General features: G+C 35.9%; 1 long non-coding RNA gene across 2 annotated transcripts; it reads left to right on the forward strand.

Annotated features, from left to right (window-relative positions):
• Positions 1-4969: 4969 nt before the first annotated feature.
• LOC145683322 (uncharacterized) lies at positions 4970-13609 on the forward strand. 2 transcript variants are annotated; one of them, XR_014131039.1, is made up of 3 exons: positions 4970-5390; positions 11572-11679; positions 13428-13609. It is a non-coding gene; the product is annotated as an uncharacterized LOC145683322 (long non-coding RNA). The 2 variants fall into 2 exon arrangements; XR_014131040.1 differs by lacking the exon at positions 4970-5390 and adding an exon at positions 10007-10211.
• Positions 13610-16128: the final 2519 nt, after the last annotated feature.

Below are 16128 nucleotides of genomic sequence, written 5' to 3' on the forward strand. Positions count from 1 at the left end.
ATAAATGGTTAAAGCAACAGTTTTATGATTTTCTTTTATTAAATATTTAATTTTTATATTTTTGACATGATGAAAACAAACAATATATTTATGAACATCCTATACATGCATATGTACATATGTATATGGTATGTAATGTCTAAGGTTCCTGCTGCCTTTTCTAAGTGTACCTAACCAATCTCTAGTGTTCCTAAACCACCCCAATAGTGTTATTATGGATTTGACTTTTTTTTAAAAAAATTAAATATAAAAATAATAAAACAACCCATAATGTTATAGGTTAAAATTTTATTCAGGTACAGACTTTTTTGTAGTGGAATAAACACAATAGATACGCAAGAAATTCATAGCTATATAAATGTGGTGAAGTGAACATATTTAAAATAGTCATGGTTATACTCAAAATAGGTCATGGGCTCATGAGATTTCAAATTTTGAAAATTTCGCGATCTAATTTAAACCATTTTTTACCTTTCCGTTACTTTTATTTGTTTCTCCTTGATCCTTTCCTCCTTTCAAACATCCTCAATCCTGAGTAATCCTGAAATAAATTTTGATTAAACATTTGACGTACCTTATTTTGAGGTTTGGGATACAGCTGGCCCGACAGTCTTCTCAGGCATGCTGTAGTAGAAGTCCCTAATCAAACAGATTGGTGAGATTTTTTAATGAAACAACTGTAATCCACTAGAGAAATTTCTCATTATTACTTTAAGACACTCGTGAGATCATTCTGTGTAATTTCTGCAATAATGTGTAACATATAAATCTCCTAATGTATGTAAAAAGTAATCCAAACGATCATGTACTTTCACTCAAGTCTGCTCTGTTGCTGTTTCTGAACTATTTTCGTCAAGTTTTTCCAGCTGACTGGAAATTTCTACTTCAGCACAAATGGAAAGTTAAGACTTTTCATGCGTCGAACAATGACAACGAGTGTTTCTCAGTTTAGCAATTTCTTTTTCGAACCAGTTTTTTGACCATGAAAATATACTGTCTTCGCTGTGGGATCCCAAATCCTAACTTTATTCAAGGAAACGAATCCTATATTCTGTTTATCCTAGAAATCCCATAATTTAACTACACGATTAGTTTCAGTAATGAAAATGCAAATACAACACATACATTTCTTTACATCTATGTGGAAGTGTTGTTGTGATTCTAGCTATTGTCTTAAGGGGGGAACTTCCCAGGTTTAAATTACTTAAAGAACGTGCTTGCGTGATTACGGCTTTCAGAACCGATTCATGTACTTGAGAATTGAACGATGTGTTTAGAAGAACTTTCACCTTTTCTGCGACGGTAGTTTTCTATTTAAATTCATCAACCAAGGCATCATCACTAAGGATGTGGAAACGGAAAATGAATGTAGACTTGTCACGCACACTTGTAAATGCGGGTTGTGTAATAAACTAGGGGAAATCGCCTACACTGTGTCTTCGTGTGCGTGCAACACGTCTGATTCACACTGAAACTTAGGCGCAGAAGAATATTCTATTTCCATATCTGACCATGCGCTGTATGTAAACAATTCAAACTATACTCGCCGCAACCTTATCCTGATAGCCGAGATACGCAACTTCAATTCGGGCGACTCCGCGCATGTTACATAGTTCTTCACGTTACAGACGTAAAACATTACTTAGGAGATCAATTCAAAGAGCTAATTGAGTTCAAGTATATAAAAATGTTAATACAGAAACAATATTTAAAATAAAAGGTACTAGATTTATTAGTAACGGGTTATGAAAATGACGTCACGACTCAGAATCGGAAAGAGAGAAGGAAAGAAAAGAGTGAAAAGCCGGTAGCTAAGATGCGAGTCTCTTGCAAGTGTTGCAAAATTATAAACTTGAAAAATCTTATATCAAAAACAGAAGACCAGTAAAATTAGTTAATTGATCAATGTTAGAAATCGTCCACAATGGATAGGAAATGGCTTAATATTTTTATATGATATATAAATTAAATAGAGTTGCATGCCTCCTGATAAATGAAACAAAAGAAAGAACGGGACTCACATGTAACTTCTGCAATTTTTGTGCAGAGACTAACACTGCTCTGCCAAATATCGTCTTCGTGCGTGTGTTAGTGTGGGTACCTGGGTATAGTGAAACTGAAACCATGGAGAGTGTTAAGCGCGAAATTGAAATCATGAATGAATCCGAATTATCTTCTCAGTATTATCGCAAACACGGGAAGGGAAACCTCTTTAAAGTCAAGCAAAGTAAATTGTCAACAATGTGTTCTCTGGACTAAGAGAAAAATATGCAGACAAAACTGTTGAAGAAATTGTTGATATGATTGTTGCCTGTTTACAGCTGGACTCATTGCTAACGTAGAGTTGCTGTGCTTTGAGAAAAAATCGTATTTTTAATTTATTATGTGGGAGGGTAGCTGCTTGTGTGTTTCTGATTATGATTGACCTTTTCCAGGTAGATATATGAGAGTAACTTCATTTATTATCCTTTCTTACCTTAATCAATTGAAATGAATAATCAAAATAGTTTTCATGCTCTCGAGTTTTAATTGTGAGGATTGCAAATGCACCACGTGCGAATTTCCAATACATTTATTACTATGGTCGTGGTGTCTTCATGAATTATAAAAAACAAATAAACCAAGAAACATTTTTCGTAGCGGCAGGAAAAGAACGAGAAATCACAGCTCCGCGCATATCAGCTGAGACCCAGAGCAGCGCCAGTTGAAACCCTGGCGAATGAGAACCCAACCAAAACACACACACACACATACAAAGGCTTAGCTGCGAAAAGGTTCGCACGCCAACATGTACTAATGCGCTTGTTATTCGGCTCTGAAGTTAACATTGCGTTTAGTATAGGCTGCTGCGTTTAAGCGAAAACATCTTTTAAGCTGCACTGAGAATGATCGGATCTATAATTCTCGCTATTATCATCTGGTTTGTTGTGGTTATTCAGTACCTGCATCTGGCTACCAAAATTGTGAAAAGTCCTATCATCGCGCAGCTGGTTAGTGTTACTTTGAGAATCTTCTATTTCGCATTCTCACTGACTCCCGCTGTTCTTAACCTGTTGACCTGCTTTTGAGTTGACGGCTGACCTATCAGTTGATCGCAATGGAATGTCATGCAATAGTTGTATAGTACCCTGAACAACTTGCATGTGTGATTTTCTAATGTATCGACTTTTTTGTTAACTGAGAAATATGTGCAGTATTTTCTACAGTTGCATTTTTAATTTCAAGAACTGCGTTCTGATATCGTTTACTGCATGACCCTGCTCTTGTAAACATGACATGTGTTCACACGTTTGCATATCATCTACGTCAACTATTACTTCAAAATCTAGAATCTGTTTCTCGGTCTGCTGTTCTTTTACTTTACGTTCTTCCGCGCTTTGTTATTTTCTACTTTTTCGGGCGTAGTCTTACTTTCCGGCGATCATACGTAACTTCGGCTCTACAACTCTCGACCTATCCTTTCGCGAACTCTAAATTTATGTATCAATCTTCTCAATATTCGTCTATTTTCACTTCGATAGCCTGTATGTGAGTTGTGATTTTCACGAGAGAATTATTAGTCTGCAGAACATTTTTCAAGCTTGCTCTATTTTACTTTCGAAATTTTCTCTTAAATTGGTAATACTTTTTTCTAATTTATTGCTCACGCCTTCCCTTAGTTCTTTACAACTTTTTTCTAATTTTTCAAAATTACTGCCCATGTCTTCCGTTAAAGTAGCCTTATTTGCTTCTAATTTATTAATATTTTCTTTAAATTGTGCTGACAGCTTGTCACGCATTGCAGTAAGCATTTCCTTTAACTCTGCTGTGTCTAACATTTTGTGTAATTATTTCTATTGACTTCCTCTGATATAGGTTAATGATATCTCTAAAAGTATCTGAAGGTTCTCTAAATTGGAACTAATGTCTCTAATACACATCCACAAACACAACAATAAACATACACTTCACTCTTGTAATGTACAAATCACCATACGCGTTGACTTACATTTTTCTCTTTCCTTTTTTCTTCAGTGCTGGTATTTAACAAGAACTTATTTTCGCGTTTACTTGGACAATATGTAGTCTATAAAAATTAGCTATTATGCTAGGTCTATTTAAATGTTAACTAGTTACTGTGCTTGCGGGTTTTACGAACACCAATTGAGTAAATTAATTACTATGATTCCGGTTTCCGCACCAATTAAAATGTAAAATATCGAAAATGTAAAGTTTGTAATCATCTACCCGAATAGCACACATATCATTGTTTGTCAATTGTTACTTAAACTTGGGAAGATTTAAATAACTAATTGATAGGCAACTTGGACGGTTACGAACGAGCCGTCAAGGTATCAAAATTGATTTTAATTATTCATTTTCTCTTTTCTAGTATTTATATTTATTGCGAGGGATAGCTTACTACTTCGACTTTGGATGCGACGCACATCCCGTAACCTTTAATGAAGGAATAGAATATACAAAACAAAATGATTACTCAAATAGTAATTACGTTTAATTATGTATATTTTAAGATCACGTTAAGATCGTTACTACATATAATATTATTACAACGGAATAACCTTCAAAAGATCAAAGACCACTACATAAGAAAATAATAATATTTACATTAACATAATATACGGCCACTAAATAAGAATATCGGATGTTACCTTCTGAGAATTTCAACTAACTGTTCCTCTTTTTCTCCTCGAACATTTATAATAGGATGTGAACATTTATTTATATGTAAGTGGCTCGTTAAGAATGAGTTGTGCGTAAGAAATTGCGCGCTTTTACTTTTTTCTACAATGGCACTTTACTAGCTGGCGTGTTAATCGAACACATTATGCTATTCTATTACTATGACATTTAAAACGATATTTCTCTGGCGATCGAAACACTGAATTCCTTCTCTGATATCAGAAATGCAATTTTGTGGCTAACTAACTAACTACTAACTAACTTTATGGCCTATCCCTAATAGCACAAGTAGTCCACGGGACGTCCCATTATGATCCCGTACGACCCACAACGATCCTAAAAAATCCAGGATATAAATAGGTAATCCCAGGGAAGTCCCGCTTGGGACAGGCATGGGTCTATATGCATGGGAATCCCACGGTTGTCCCGCAGGATGGCCACTAGCAACGGGAAATAGAAATTCACAAAATTATACGTATTTCTCTCATAATAAAAGAATATGTTTAAAAATCTGCAGAAAAGAAAATATAAACCATAAAATTTCGCCTGGTCCTCAGTGCTGTGGTGCGCGTTCGGAACCGTCATTTGTTTGTCACAATTGCATTGTGGTTTGTGGTATTGGAGGGAATACGTGAGGTTCAGCGGTGACGCAGTGGTTGATGTTAGTGAAATGTTAAGTGTTCCAACAGATTTTAGTCTTGATTTCGGTAAGTGTGTGAAATGAAAGTTTTAGTGGTTTAAAAAAAAGAGTTGTTGTTATTCTAGTTGTAAAAAAAAATGATGAAATGATTATCATACAGCCGTAGTACTCAATGTTTAAAGTTCAACAGAGCAGGAATGCTATGAACAAATGGGCAGATTTACAATAGGTCGGAATCTTTTAAAATATTTTTCACTTTTTATGTTTCAAATAATTATCTAAAACCTTCTTACTCTTATTTCACACTGTTATTTCATGCTGAAATTATGGCGTACAGTTTAAGAATAAGCACGCAAACTGATTTACCATAAAACCTGGATTGTTGATTTACCAAACTGATAAGCAGCCATTCAGTGTCCAGCACCAGCCTCTGGGATTTTGTTAAGATATGTGTGGTAAAGCGAAGATGAGCAAATATTGTCTAGTTATTTTTTACTAGATTTGGAGCACTAGTGTTACAAAACGCTACATAACTGATCGACTGAAGGGGCTTAGAAGCCGCGCAGGGCAAGTTGTTTTCTACCTTTGAAGTGACACATGATTTGCATGGGGAAGGTTCTAGATTACTGGTCCCCGATGTGGATTAGTAGATGGGTAGATTTCTTTCTGTACGAAAGTTTATACATTTAACTTATACAGTATTGCCGAGCGAGCGTTAGCGAGTGAAGGCGGATTAGAGCCCCGCAGGGCACGTTGTTTTCTGTCTTTATTACTGCTCAATGGGAAGGGGGACCAGTAATCTAGAACCTTGCCTTTGCACTGCAACCATTGTTTCTAACCATTTCCCAAATCTTCAGATACAACACTTACCATCTCGTTCCTAACTTGTATTCAGGCGCCTTCTGCCTTAGCAAATAGTTCCACCATAACATATACTTTCCTATGTTACTTACTCCCACATATGGTTTATGAAATTGAATGAAATGAAATATTTATTTTAACGTCTCACGATTGTGCACCGAGGCTATGGGAAACGGTGATGATGAGAAATGAATGAAATGGTGGAATGAAGAAAGTGGGAGGAAACGGGAGAACCCGAGAAAACCCACGCACACGGTGTTTGTCCACCACAGAGTTCACTTGGCGCGAGCTGGGATCGAACCCGGGACCCCAAGCACCAGAGATGAACGCTCTACCTCTGAGCCACCGCGGCCCCATATGGTTTATGAGTTTAAACAATTATATTACCGTTTCACTATTTTTCGACCTATAAATTTTTCTTTTGGTAGAGCGGTCTGCTAAAGTTAACCCGCCAAGGTGTTAGTTAGCGAAATTGATGAACATGGATTATTTTCAATTAAAACTGCTTTCATCATATGTTTTGTGTTTCTTTTCTGTTGTGAAGTGACTTAAGCAAACACAACAGTGTTGCAGTTAAAAGCAGCGCAGCAGAATCTGCCTTTTTACAAATTTTAACCGGACGTATCTCATGCAAATTTCATCATAGTGTTGAAACTTGCAAAGACGATGCAATGAAACAGTTTTCTGCTACTGTGGAGGCTACTGTGGAGGCTTTTTTTTTTACGTAGCTTGAGTTACATCTCTCCACTATATTAATGTTTAAATTAAAAGTGGTTTATTTACTTTACGAAATGCAGGTCTACCTGAGCGAGCGAACGGGGTTAGAAGCCCCCCGAACATATTTGCGACTTACAACTACAAATAATAGCCGAACCCCTTCAAAACGCAACGGAGGTTGAAAGGTTAGAATTTCCAAATATCGAGACTGTGAAGCGTGATTCGGGTTATCAGGCACCAGTGACGAAAGATTTTATGCGAAGAACTAAAGTCTTAATGAAATTCAATTTGGGGGTTGCTTTTTGTTTCTCCTCCAGTCTTTTACGGTAGTGATTTTGATTTTAAAAAAAAGCAGGGTTGGCTGGTTTAAGCCAGGTGGTTTTTTCAAAAAAAAAAAAAAAAAACTGGTTTAAACCAAAAAACGAAAATGTTCGTAAAAGTGTAAGTGTTTGTAAAATCTTGATGAACACACATTTGTGGGTTATCACGTTTCACTCCCGTATATTATTCGTATTATATTCAGACCTAAATTCCCCATTCATTACTCAAAAAGATTATACTACAAAAGCAACTCTTTTTATGTAAGTTTATAAATGTTTGTTTTGTGATTTTTTTGTAGTTATTATTGTTATGTAGGCCTAATTGCAATCAAAGAAACATTCTAAATATTGTTTTGTTTCAATGTTTACTATTAATAAAATACATCGAAATTCCGTACTTTGTGTGTGTGGGGGGGGAAGGGTCATACAGACCCCACGAGAGGCATTTAGTGAAATGAGAAGTATCTTCGATATCTATTTATGTATAAATGAGTCTGAGCCAAAGTGGACCCAAATAATTCGTATCTTTGTGATATGCAAATTAAGTCGTCACCAATATAAGTCGTTGTTAACTAACTTGAATTAAATTAGTTCTTCTGTACTCCGTAGTACTTTGAAATTGTCCATATGTAATTCAGTATAATGGTCTCACTTGTGCAACTGTTTATCTTTTTGTCCTTCCGAAATGACTCTTGAGAGCTATATTAAGAAGCATGTAAAGATCAGTACAACGTATTTTTATAAGATTCCTTCGTGAGTGAGTCGGCAGACGTATCGCATTTGTGGCCAATTAGTCCTGGTTCCGAGTTCAAATGGAAGACAATTTCTATCGGATGTAACTCGAGAAGCAGTTTTTATTCCGCTTTAAGCTTATGTGACCCCTTCCAGCATAACCCGGCTGTTGCATAATAACATCAAGGCGAAACAAACTTATTTCTGTCCATATATGATATGAATATATAGAGCAAATTATTTAAACGAAATAAACCTGGTTTAAACAAAAAAAACGTTTTTTTTGGTTTTTTCAATAAAAACCATGGTTTTTGCCAACCCTGAAGAAAGTGACTTAGTTGCGTTACGAAATATAGCTGAGCGAGCGAAAGGGGTGAGAAACCCCGCAGTTTTTTTTTTTTCTTTCTTTCATTAGCACAATGGTTCACTAAGCTGCAGTACCTGTTCCATGGATCGAGTTGGGGGAAATACTAAATGCCATCCCAGTTAGGCAACTTCACTCTTCACGCACTTTATTATATTTTATTCGCAAAATACGCAAACCTAATTTAATGTCTTATTGTAAAGGAACTCATACTGTTCTTATGGGTGAGACAGATAGTATCCCCATTTCTGTTGGCTGAGCACTAAAAGAAGTAAACTATTACGTGATTAAAAGAAGAGCGGTAGTTCGGTTCTCCTATGTTATGCATGTAAATTATAGGTAACAGGACATGTGCGAGTCATGTACATTTGTCAAATCAAAGTATTTTAACTTACAATTGTGCAGTTTTTTACTACTCATTTTTTGTTATGCTGGTGATCACTTTTAAATGTATAAGGAACGTTTGTGGCGTAACTTGCTTGCAGTTTTAGGTCCCATGCTGTGAAATTTTAAATTTAAATTAGAGTAGTAACAATCAGTTTTTCAGTTCTTGTTGTTGATCATCATCTTGAAATTTACGTTTTCCTTTTAGTTTAGGTTTCTTGTAATGTAAACGTGCATACAGAGGTAGACTACTGTATTTTTGTGGTGCACTAATGGTAATGTAAATTATGCTAAGCTTCAGACTGAAAGTTGCCAAATAGAGATACATATTTATACCTTCTGTAATATTTAAAATATTCTTATGCTTCTACAATTCCTTACTTAGCTCTTCTTATCCACTATAGTATAGCTGAAGTGTTATTTATTTTCAAAATTCGAAAGTACCCATTTGAGTAACTTAGTGTAAAATTTTGTGAGAAAACTTTGAGTAAGAGAGTTTTGAAATCCCAAAAGAGTAGCCAGCCTCAAATATGTTTCTAATTCAGTTTTATTAACGATATGTGTATGTTTAAGATGTAGCAGGCCCGTTGCCACAGGAGACTAGGAAGAGCTAAGACCCTTCTAGAACATTTTTTAAAAACGTTGATCATGGTTACATATGTGCTCAGCCAATATGTTCTTTAAAAAAAACCTACATACGGAAAAAAAATCATCAATAAAAGAGGCATTTACCATACGTACAACAGACAAATCAATCAACATTTAAAAAAAAAAAAAAAACAGGAGACACCATATGAAACTAATAAATCTACAGAACCAAACAACCGGCTTGAATGTGTCAGATACACCTTGAGTGCCTAAAAAATTTGCTTTATTTCTTTCTTTTTTATCTTGGTTTAATTTCTTTTTTTTTCTTCTTTCTTTCTTGTCCACACCGTCGGAGACAAACATTATGCCGAAGCCCAGTCTTCGAAATTTTTTTGTTGTGCGATAAAGCTTAGTATGTATCGTGAATATAATGGTATATGTTCTCGCTATGTGTACAATATATTGAGTATTTTTTGGTGTTTCTTAATGTCCGAGAAATATTTTTAACTGAAACATTGAAAACAACCAACTTCGATAAGAATGAAGTATACTTTAATGTGTTAGGATCGCTATTGTAATTTAAATACTTTTTTCAAAAATAATTACAAAGAATACCTCGAAAAATTTTTTTATGAAGTTCATAACGTTTAAAGTGCTAAGGCCTGATAATTCCTGAAATTACCAAGTTTGCAATCAATAGAATTTTATATTTGTACTCTGATAAATTTGGTGCGTAATTTAATGTTAAATTTTATATTTCAGATTGCAGAGCTCCGTAAGATAGGGGGTACTAATATTGACAGTATTGTTACGAATATAATGAAGCGAATTCTAACCAACATGTTAGCAGCGGAAATAAGTTGGACAGGCGGAAAGACGAAGACATCATTCTCAGCCCTTGCACTTTGTGATGTTCTTACAGGTAATATATTATGATTTATTATATATTTTCTTATGTTATTATTTAAGACGATTAACTAGAATTTGTATGTGTTTCCACTCGATTCGACCATCCACTACAAAAATTATCCAGAAGTTAGTATTGTAAGACAATTCTCCGAAGTAATTTGTTCACAGAGCTCAGTTTTTCCAAAGAATTTGTATGAGAAAATAAATGTTGATATGTTTCGAGAAATTAAATTCAGGATTGTGAATTAGTATTTTATACCAGCTTACATAAACTTATTCTCTTAGTTTCTTGATACTCACTACTTGTTTAATATCATAATTGACTTTTCTTAAAATTTAATGATCGTGAACTGTTGTTTCATTCTATTTTAAAATTTATTTTTGAGAAAGAAGAATGGATGGTAGATTTTTTTATAATGTTGAGCAGTTTGCGTTATCCAGGAGATTTTTTTTTTAAATCATGGTATAGTACACAAATATTTCTCATGTTTTGAAAAACCTCTAAACTTAATTATAAGGTAGAATTACAAGCTACCACGTGTCTGAAATGCTTCGTGATTTTAAATAAAATTAGGATGTTGTTTTTGAAATACACTAAAGTCCTACAAGTTATGGGATAGCGGTATAGAACCACTTCATGTGTTGCGGAAAACAAATATAAATGCACATAGCACTCGACTTCTGTTACTTGAACTTCTGTAAAAGGTCATTGACCGTGATGTTGCTTCTACGACGAAAACTATCAATGTGTGTGTTGCTCTTGATAACTGCCAATATGCCGGATAGCCATACTGATCATGATCCCAGTTGATACGAACTGATGGTAGAGTGCGTATGTGGCGGAGACTCTAGACGCCGTAGACTCAAGTTATCAACAAGGCAGTTACAAGCTTGTGGCCTGTAATTATGTGGTGCGTGTTTATATGGCATTCTTGGATCCTCGAGTCCGATTGACCTAGACAATATCAGCAAGCCAAAATTATTCGCGATTGGTTTGCAGAACATTCTAAACAATGAATCCGCCAAATACTGCTAGACATAAAGTTAATAGAAACATGTACGATATCATCGTACGAACCATTTGTGCACACGTTTTACTTGCAACAATCACGTCATAATAGCCAACAACCAAGACTTTATGAAGGATTTCCACCGACTTGTCGAGTCCATGCCATTCCAAGTTGCTGCACTCGCCATGCTCGAGAAGGCATAGCACAATAGACCTATTATCTTTGTATCCCATAACTTTTGGAACCTCATTTCACCTATTGAAATGCATGTCGAATATTATATTTCATATTCCTTCTTGTTATAACACATATCTATTGCAGAAATTTGCCATTTTTTCTCATTCAGAAATATTATATTTCCAGAGACAGTGAGGCAACACGCGTCCAGCAAATTTGCTACAGATGCTGAGATCAAAAGACCAGTTCAAAGCTGGCTTCGTCACGCAACGGAAAGAATGAAAAGAGAGAAACGTAAGTAACATATTGATACTTTTAGGTTTGTAAATTGCTTGCTCTTGCTTAGTCGACGTGGTGAACGGAAGCTTCAAGCAATCAATTATAATACATAAAATTATTCTGTATTATAATGTAATGTATTGTTGATGTCGCACCAAAGACACTATTGTGCGACCCTACTTAATAGTTAAGAAAAGTCGTTGTAAAATTAATAATACACTCTCTTTGCATGTGTAACGCACCCGCGATAGGCATGGAAACCCATTTACGAAGTGGGATGTGTCTACTAAATACGTTTTATGACTTTTAAATAGTGTAGATGGCTATTGTAATTATTATAGTTCTGTATTTTTATCTTCATACAGGTCAGGCAGTCTTCGTTTTTAATGTTATTTTGCCATGTCCCAAGAAATCCTACACGATATACTTTCACATAAACTATAAACATGCCAAAAGACTGCTTGGGGGCGATCGTCCTTCGGGATTCTACAGGGTGTTTACTGGAGTTGACTTCTTGACTTACAAATTTTCAAAACACCACCCTGGATAAAAAAAAAAAAGGCATACTATGATATTCAAGAAGCTGTAAAATGTGTTGATAAAGCTAGTTCTTCAATATTCTGATGGAAAGAATGCATAGAAACTAGTGGGTTAAAAAAAAAAAGGAAACACTATTGATTTTCTTTCTCGAATTACCAAGTTCTTTCAATGTTTGACCAATTAATTTTATCATCACCTACACCCAGATAATGGGACTGCCATCTTGAAGGGTCTCAAAGGAAATCTTTATATTTCTCCAGTATTAGACAATAATTTCCAGTACATTCCAATATTTCCAGTAAGAAAATCAAATACCAGTATTTCAAGTACCAGTAGACACCCTGTTCTACACCACAGTTGATTCACATTATCTTCATTGTGTGTGTGTGTGTGTGTGTTTGTGTGTGTGTGTGTGTATGTGTGTGTGTGTCCAGCGGAAATCTTGTTCTTTTTTGTACGGTTCGGGTAATTTTTGGTCATCCCATTGCAAATACTTGTATCAATATTGTATTTTGTTTATTACTTAGTTGCTCCTTTCTAACTTCTATCTCAAGGTTTGTAACAAAGTAATGCTAGTAATTTGGCTTCATATGTTCCGTTTTCCACTTTTTACATGACATCAGATACAAAAGAAAGTAAATGAATTCAATGGATAGAGTTTTTTTTCTTTCATTGAAACACTTTTTTATTTACGTCAAGGGATAGTAATGTTCAACAATGAATAAAAGAGACAAACATCATTATCCAAAGCTCGAACTGGAATGTGTGTGTGCCTCGATTGGCCTGGACAGTTAGCTATGTTGCTTGTCTTTGCCTTTTGGCTTGATTACTGATTTAAAGGCTAACTTTATATATTCATCGCTATGCGAACTAAATCCAAACTTGGTGTGCTTTCTCTGCTTTTTAAAGTTCGTTGTTGGTTTATAATTAATACTTAGTATTATATTCACTTCTTGTCAGAAGCGCGACTGATTCGCAGCATCACATGTACTTACATATTTCTAGCGAAAAGATTTTTCAATTCAAGCAAAACAGGTCTCATTGTCTTATGACTGGATCATAATAATAAAGCGAGTAATTCCAACAAGTGTCATCTCCCTACTACTTTCCATACATCCATACGTATTTAACGTAATTATTAGATTTTTCTGTGGCTAATTTTTTATGAATATTTGCACTCACTTCGTCTTTTAACAGAATTTTTTTCCTTTTCCATTTTGTAGGGAAAGGGGATGAACAAGGCGCGATGTTGACAGGCAAATGAATACACATAAAGTGCGATGTGACTGAAGCCGGGATGAACATGCAAATGCTCACATTATAAAACCCTAGATGTATATTTTGAAAGGGTGAAAAAATCCCTTCATGTATGATAGCTTTTGAATAAAAGATTGTACGTGTGTAACCCATTTGTTTTATTAAGCATATCTTTCTTTGCTACACAGATGCTAGATAACTACGATCCAAACGTGACCTTCGGTTATTAATGATTAATTAGGTTCATGTTTCAGAAAAGGCAGTTTTTTTTCCCTAGTTGAATCATGTTCCATTCTTATTTTCTTTCTATCCCTTGAGGAGAAATTTTCAGCTGAACAACACTAAGTTAGTTATTATTACAAGTAATGTGGAAAAATACTATATGCAGATAACTTATATATTGTAAATAGCTACATCTTCGCTCTTATTTCGCATAGTCCCATATATGACTATGTTGAATCGTACAGATCACTTTGTCACAAGGAAGACGTCTGAAGGATTTGATGATGATACAATGTGGCGTCAAGCATCCACTGGCTACATTTTGCAGTTTATCCCGCCAACAAGGAGATTGTCCAAAGGCACCAATTGATATATTTTCTCACGAAATTTAAATTTACCTAACCATAGCTAATATCATTGGAAACGTTACTGCGGTAATAGAGAGTGCAAGTCAACGAGTCAAACATTTGCTTTTGAAATGTTTACCTATAGCCAGTGGCGTATTTAGGGGGGTGGCTTCCGGGCTTAAGCCTCCCCCCCGAAATCTTACTTATAGTAAAGTAAATGAAATATCTTGCAGAATTTTCACATTTCCAGGGAAAGCCCCCCCCCGAAAGATAGCAAAGCCCCTCCCGAAACAAAATCGTAAATACGCCACTGCCTATAGCCTATAAATATGTACCTGACGGGACTCACTGGGACTTTGAAGCGGAAGTTCATGTACAGGCCACCCTGTGGTATTGCACGATAGCTCTATCGGTATTACAGAGTGAAGCTATTGGTTATTTTTAGGCTCTGGCTTTTCAAAGGCGCCTCTCAAGTAGCTACACGTGAAATAACACATATTCCGTTTGATTTGCACTGTACATTGTGTTTGCAAATCTGAAACCAGAGCCTGAAAACAGTCAATAGATTCACATCGTCATTTCTGGTGCAATGCTACACGGTTACACATGAGCTTCCGTTTGAAGTCCCTTAGGATTCTCATCAGGATTTCACGGATGTCTCAGGAGTCCCACGGGATCGTCCCGGGATTATCCCATTCGCGTACGTGGTTCTGCCTGAGGATATCCTCTGGTTTCCTACGGGATTCTTCCTGCATGACTCCCGCTGGAGTCCCACGGGTCGTCCCGTTTCCTGGGACAAACGCGGACATCTGGAATTCGCGTGTCAGTCCCATGGATGTCGCAGGAGTCCTATGGGATCGTCCCGGGATAGTCCCGTTTTCCCGGGCGGGAGGGCCATGGGACATCCTAGGGAAGATTTTGTGCTGTTAGGGATGGAACCCGGAGGTTCAACGCCGCGTTCACAAAAGCTCTCCACTGACTTCTATCCTTAGCTAACTGCATTTAATTTCTACTTTGTATTCCTATCTCTGCGAGATCCATCTTAATATTGTCCTCTCATCTGTGCTTGGGTCTTCCTAATGGTCGTTATCCGATTGGTCTTCCAGTCAAGACTTTGAAAGCGTTTCTACCTTCTTCGTTCTAGATACATGACCTGCCCACCTAAGCCTCCTAATCTTGACGACCCTAACAATGTTGCGTCAACCGTATAAATTATGTAGTTCCTCGTTACGAAGTTTCTGCCATTTCCCGTTCTCGTTCCTGTTGGGTACGAACATTCGTCTCAGGATCTTGTTCTCAAATACTTCCAGTCTATGTTGTTCTCTCAGTGTAAGCGACCATGTTTCGTATCCATATAGAACAACTGGCATGATTATCGATTTATATATTTTAAGCTTCAAATTCCTCGACAGAATTAACGACGACCAGAGATTTTGAACCGAATAGTAACAGAATTCGTTGCTTTTAGTTCACATTTAATTTCCTTATAATTAGTGGATATGAATTCCTTCTGTTATTAGATATTTGACTCCTAGGTATTTAACTATCTACTTTATCATAAGTATTACTTAATATTTTAACGCATCTATAATTTGCTGTATTACGGTCCCATGTATTTAGTTTTCCCTGATTAACTTCTAAACCCATGTCCCTGCAAGATAATAAGATCTCTGCGTTTCTTTCTATTGTTCTCCTATCATCCCCTATTAAATTTACATCATCAACATATGCCATAACCTGGTGAATACCGTTCAGCTCTAGGCCCTGGTTTCTTTGATTTTCCTGATAGAGCATTCCTCAACAAAGTTAAATAATAATGGCGACTTTACTTTGGGATTCATTTAAACATATCTTAATTAATCTAATTCGCTTCCTCGTTATTTGAAGTTCTGTAAGAAAACGTTTTCTCCTAACCGAGTCGTACGACTTTCTAAAAGAAATAAGTAGCTGATGTACGGGGTATTGAATACCCACTTTTTCGAGTATTTGGCGAATGGTCGATAGTTGATCGATTTCGTCTAAATCCTCACTGATAATCTCCAATAATTTCATTTAAATATGCGGTCAATCTTGCTTGAAAGGAATTTATAGGAATTAT

This window comes from Thermobia domestica, chromosome 4, assembly GCF_964235325.1.
Source record: "Thermobia domestica chromosome 4, izTheDome1.hap1.1, whole genome shotgun sequence".
NCBI lineage: Eukaryota > Metazoa > Arthropoda > Insecta > Zygentoma > Lepismatidae > Thermobia > Thermobia domestica.